The sequence below is a fragment of the Thunnus thynnus genome, chromosome 12, assembly GCF_963924715.1.
Source record: "Thunnus thynnus chromosome 12, fThuThy2.1, whole genome shotgun sequence".
NCBI classification, from domain to species: Eukaryota; Metazoa; Chordata; class Actinopteri; order Scombriformes; family Scombridae; genus Thunnus; species Thunnus thynnus.
Genome location: NC_089528.1, coordinates 32587776 through 32594167, shown reverse-complemented (window position 1 = coordinate 32594167; position 6392 = coordinate 32587776). Strand labels below are relative to the sequence as shown.

Genomic DNA, 6392 nt, shown 5'->3' with positions numbered 1-6392 from the left:
GACTTTTTGGAAATCCAACATGGTTTATTTAATATCTGATCAGGTTATTAATATTACATGTGTGTATTTATAAGTTTTGGGCAGTAAGACTGAGCATTCAGCAGCCATACCAACATGTACCCTGTTTCTGCTGAATGACTGAAGCTAAGCAGGCGTGGGTTTGGTTAGTACTTCAATGGGAGACCTCCTGGAAAAGCTAAGTTGTTGCTGGAAGTGGTGTTGGTGGGCCAGTAGGGGCCAGTCTTCCCTCTGGTTCTAATAAATCCTGCTACCCCAGTGCAGTAACAGGACACTGTGCTGTAGGAGACGCCGTCCTTCAGATGAGACGTTAAACTGAAGTCCTGACTCACTGTGGTCGTTAAAGCTCCCATGTGACCCCAGTTTCCTGGTAAAATTCCCAACCTAACTCTCTCCATCTGGCCACCTGATCATCCCCCAGTGTAACTGGCTCAATGATTCCCTTCCTCTCTACCTCAAGATGATGTGTGGTGAGCGTTCTGGTGAAAATGGCTGCTGTGCATCACCCAGGTGGGTTCTACATATTTGTGGTTGTTGAGGTGAGTTTCATGTTTCATGTTATAGGAATGTGACGACTGTTTTTCACTACCTTGAAGTGTAAGGGATTACAACTTTACTCTCACTAATTACATTACACTCACTAAGCTCAGTAACACTCTGTTACTTTGACTCTTTGGGAGTTCAACTTGTTTGCGTCTCACCTGCAGTTAGATGTAGAATAGATATCAGTTTTGTCTGTGTGTTCAGTGGAAGGACTGGTTCACAGTGTGTTACCATGGTGCAGGATATGCACGTTAGTTAAAATACTCTACATACAGTTCAATAGTCAGAATATATATTTATTATATAAATGTACTATTTTTATATTAAAATGTAGTTCATATGTATACCAAGATTTATGTAAACATGAATATTAATTAAAGTGTCCCACAATGTCTCATGTGAGATTCCTAGTTTGCTTCGTGCATGATGAGTTTTGAGTCTCTAATTATTCAGCAGTTTAATACATTTAGTCTGGAGAACGATGACATAGTAACGGGTTTATCTTTGTGGGCTTCAAACAAACAAATAAACAGATACATACATATACAGAGAGACAGATGTAGAGGTCTTGTCTTGGTGCTTATAACATTGGCATGAGAGGAGGAATAGGTGGAGGGAGGGGAGACTCACAGAAGAAGAGAACAGAAGAAGACTCCCGTTGTCAGAGGCAGTCGATACCTGAACCACTAAACACAGATACTGTCTGTAAGATGCTGTCACTGCATTGTTGTGATATTTTGTTGTTTTTTGTGACCGTACTAAAAGGGAGGTGAAACAATACAGGAATAATAAATGTCTTTAACAATGTGAGAAACTTGTGGAGCAGATAATCTGATTTTAACTTTGTGTTTAACATCAAGTTATCTCTTCCTTTAGGTGTCAGCTGTGAAGAACTCACTCCACTAGAGGGAGTCACACACTGTTAAACTTCAGTGGTTTGTTACCAAACAGTCGAGATTCTTTTCACTGGTGAGAAAAATGAAAGAACAATGAAGGCAGAAAGATAGAAGAATGATGTAGACTGTCCTGATAGCTATGAAGTATGGTTCACATCAATGAGAGAGTATCACACAGTAACTCTTCTGATAACAACACTAACAGCTGAGAGGCTCCCACCAAGGGTCCACTTTCTCCTCACTGCTGTTTTATCCTAAAGGACTCAATCAATATACAACACAGTCATTAACTCCATGTGGTAAAACTGTCAGCTGTCAATCAGTGCGATGCTATTAGTTATGAGCTAATCAGTATAATGTGATATAAAGCACATTGAACACATTATTAGTCAGAGCTGTGAGAGCAGGGAGGAGGAGATTAAGGGAGGAGCAAAACTGTCACTGAAGTACAGAAAGACACAAACTTTCACTGTGGTGTTTCATACTAAACAACACAGACAGTTTCTTCTTATCTTCAAGATGGTGTCAATGCAATTAAGTGTGATCAGAAACAAAGTCAACTTTGTTTCTGATCACACTAACAGGTAGGTGACACACTTAATATTTACTTCTATTGATGTTTGATTGAAAACTGAGCATGAAGTTGTATGTATTCATGTTATAAGTCTTTAACAACATGTTATAACAGAGTTATCTCTTCCTTTAGGTGTCAGCTGTCAAGAACTCACTCCAGTCAACAATGAAGAGAACAGTTTAGAAGGCAGCACTGTTACTCTGTCCTACAACTACTCCAAAAAAGCTGATGGCAATGATCATTTCTTCTGGTATCGACAATATCCAGGAAAACCACCAGAGTTGCTCATGTACATCTCAGGCGGTAGTTTCACAAGACCAGCAGATTCTCTGAAGTCAGAAACAAGATTCTTCACTGAACTGTTTGAAGACAAGCGTGGAGTCAAACTGCAGATCTCCTCTGCTGCAGTGTCTGACTCTGCTGTGTACTACTGTGCTGTGAGGCCCACAGTGACAGGAAACACCAAAACTCTGTACAAAAACCTTTGGAGCAAAGACAACAGAATACTCCACAACATCCACTAGAGGGAGTCACACACTGTTAAACTTCAGCGGTTTGAATCTTCACATATTTGACTCAGCCCTACAAAAGACTCATCTGTATCCAACATGTGTGAAACCTGGATTATGATGGTGACTGCAGCATCAGTGTCATTTCCACAGTTGAATCAAAGAAGTGTAACAGAAGGGATGAATGGGTCTGACTCTTTCTCTCTTGATAAGGATTCCTGTCTCTCAGCTCAGAGTATCTGCTGATGCAGAGTACTGATCCCATAGCAGTGCTCTCTTTTTCCCACATTCAAATCTGTGCACCCCACTGCTTGAAACTCATTGGAACAACTTCAACATGAGGTCACATGAGGTCATGGATTGCTGACGTGACTGAGTGAATATAACTGGTAGTGAAAACACTGAAATGTTATAATGACATGGAAGAAGAGACTGTATTACATGTAGATTGGTCTCATCATGGCAGATACTTGATCTGATGAATCACCTGAGTATTACTGCAGATACTGATGTAGTGTGTCAGTGTTTGTCTGTTCAAGGCTCCATTCTGGGGCCTTTTCTCTTCAACATCTACATGCTGCCACTAGCTCAGGTTATGGAAAATAACTAAATATGTTACTAGTTATGCAGATGATACACAAATTTACATAACCATATCACCAGGGGACTATGGTCCAATACAAGCACTGAGTAAGTGCACTGAACAAATCACTGATTGGATGTGCCAGAATTTTTTTCAATTGAACAAAGATAAAACTGAAGTAATTGTTTTTGGAGCAAAGGAAGAACGTTTAAAAGTCAGCACTCAGCTTCAATCGATAATGTTAAAAACTACAAACTAAGCCAGAAATCTTGGTGTAGTCATGGACTCAGACCTGAATTTCAACAGCTACATTAAAACAATTACAAAGTCAGACTACTATCACCTGAAGAATATATCAAGAATTAAAGGAATTATGTCACAGCAGGATTTGGAAAAACTTGTCCATGTATTTATCTTCAGTAGACTCGACTACTGTAACGCTGTCTTCACAGGTCTCCCTAAAAAACAATCAGACAGCTGCAGCTGATTCAGACGCTGCTGCTCGAGTCCTCACTAAGACCAAGAAAGTGGATCAAATCACTCCAGTTCTTGGATCTTTACACTGGCTTCCTGTCTGTCAAACAACTGATGTCAAAATACTGCTGTATGTTTATAAAGCACTGAATGGTTTAGGGCCAAAATACATTTCTGATCTGCTGCTTCATTATGAACCATCCAGACCTCTCAGGTCGTCTGGATCAGGTCTGCTTTCTGTCCCCTGAGTCAAAACTAAACATGGAGAAGCAGCGTTCAGTTTTTATGCTCCACATATCTGAACAAACTCCCAGAAAACTGCAGATCTGCTGCAACTCTCAATTCTTTTAAATCACAGCTGAAGACTTTTCTGTTTGAGTTTTATTAAACCAAATTTAAGGGTTAATATTTTACACTGCACTGTAACTTTTATTCTCCTGTTTTATCTGTCTTATTCTTTTTTAGCTTCTTTTTATTTCCAAATTTAACACATTTTTATTGTATTTAAATGTCTTTTTACTTGTGTTGCTTTTATATTCTGTCTTGATGCCTTTTATGCTCTATGTAAAACACTTTGAATTGCCTTGTTGTTGAAATGTGCTACACAAAAAAACTTGCCTTTCCTAACAGATAGAACTATAAATACAGAACTACAAAGAGACGGAGACATTCAGGGAGGAGCTAAACTGTTACTGAACTATAGAAGAGAGACGAACTTCCATATTCAGCAGAGTTCAATACACAAACCTCAAACATTACCTTCATTCAACATGCTGGCTTTGCAATACTCCGTATTTTACTTACTATTTCTGGCCATTCTGGGTATGTTGGATTCCGTATTTTATAAAAGTTTAATACTAATAGTATCTGAATGTGATTAATTCATTGAGACTTTGACAACATGTTATAACAGAGTTATCTCTTCCTTTAGGTGTCAGCTGTGAAGAACTCACTCCAGTCAACAATGAAGAGAACAGTTTAGAAGGCAGCACTGTCACTCTGTCCTACACATACTACAAAGAAGCCACTTATAATGATTATTTCTTCTGGTATCGGCAATATCCAGGAAAACCACCAGAGTTCCTTATTTCTCATTATGGCACAGGAAATCCAATATCAGATCCAGTACCTAGACTGTCTTTTAATGTGAGTGCAGATAAAACTCAAATGGATCTGCAGATCTCCTCTGCTGCAGTGACAGACTCTGCTCTGTACTACTGTGCTGTGAGGCCCACAGTGACAGCAAACCCACAGTCTCTGTACAAAAACACAAGCTGACACACTGACAAGCTGCTGGAAGCCTTTTTTCCACACTGTTGTACTGAACTTTTTACCTCCACTAGAGGGCCACATTATCAAGTAGGCGGTGCACTACTTCTGCACTGTGTTCAACCATTCTGTCAATAATAACTGCTGCTGTGAAGAGAACAATTCTCAGACTGAATGTTGAACATCAGATAGTTTCTCCTGTTGATTTAAACCTTGTTGTAGAGATGGAACATTGGCTGTGGATTATTCTTGCTGCTCTTTTCTTTGGTAAGACAGAAAGCAGAATGTGTTTCCTTTCTCAACAGTTTTTAAGATACAACTGAGCTATAAGTGCTTCTAATGTCCTTCATAAAGGAAACAGATCATTTCTGCCTCCATTTATAACTTTTTTTAGAAAAAAAGATGTGGTTCAGTCTGACAGACAGCAGTCAGTAAAAAAACAGACTATTCTAGATGTCTCAGTGTCTGCTAGGTAACTCTTTAAAGCTGCTGATTGTTCTCCTTTAATCAATCATCTTTATTGATTCATCTCTTCCTCTGCATGTTCTGTTCTTCCCCAGAGTGTAAAGGACAAGACAGCGTGACCCAGCCAACAGGAGATGTCATTGCTGCTGAAGGAGACACAGTTACACTTGGCTGTCAAATATAAGAGCAGTGTAACTACCTATTTGTTCTGGTACAAACAAGAAGTAAATGATTCCCCAAAGTATATGCTGCGGAAATTCATTTCTGGACCACCAGATAAAGCTCCAGAGTTCCAGAATAACAGATTTGATGCTACAATCAACGATCTGCAGATCTCCTCTGCTGCAGCTGTCTGACTCTGCTGTGTACTACTGTGCTCTGCAGCCCACAGTGACAGGAAACACCAAAACTCTGTACAAAAACCTTTGGAGCAAAGACAACAGAATACTCCACAACATCCACTAGAGGGAGTCACACACTGTTAAACTTCAGTGGTTTCTTATCAAACAGTCTAGATTCTTTTCCCTCATGAGACACAGTTGTGATGAAGAGTTTTACAAATGAATGTCATTTGACATATGAGTCTCCTCCTACTGACTGCAGAGGTGGCTGCATGGCAGAGAGCTGTTTGATTCCAGCTGTGAACATCAGACCAAACACAACTCACAAAACCACTCAACACTTATTCAAACTCAACATTCACTTACAGCATTTCACTTGTGTAACCATGGAAACACTGGCTGTCATTTTACTGTTTTCAGCTCTTGTAGGTACGTATGTTTTTGTCATTGTGTGATATTTTCCAAATGATGGATATTTGACTCTGGAACAGAACTTTAATACAACATGTTTCCTTCACTAGGTAACACCTTGGAAGATGATTTCTATAGAAATCAGTCAAATGAACAGTTGATCAGTTTGTGTCCACAGAGTAACAGTTGACATTTTCCACTGTCTTCTCCTCTCAGCCTCATGAACAATGTTAGTCTAATGGCTTCATTTTCTCTACTTTTTCCAGGACTAATAGCTGGAGACACAATCTCTCCTGAACAAGAACAAGT

At 39.4% G+C, this 6392-nt stretch overlaps 1 pseudogene; it reads left to right on the top strand.

The window, feature by feature from the left end:
* The first annotated feature begins 506 nt into the window (after positions 1–506).
* Positions 507–4541, top strand: LOC137194860 (uncharacterized; annotated as a pseudogene).
* The last annotated feature ends 1851 nt before the right edge of the window (positions 4542–6392 follow it).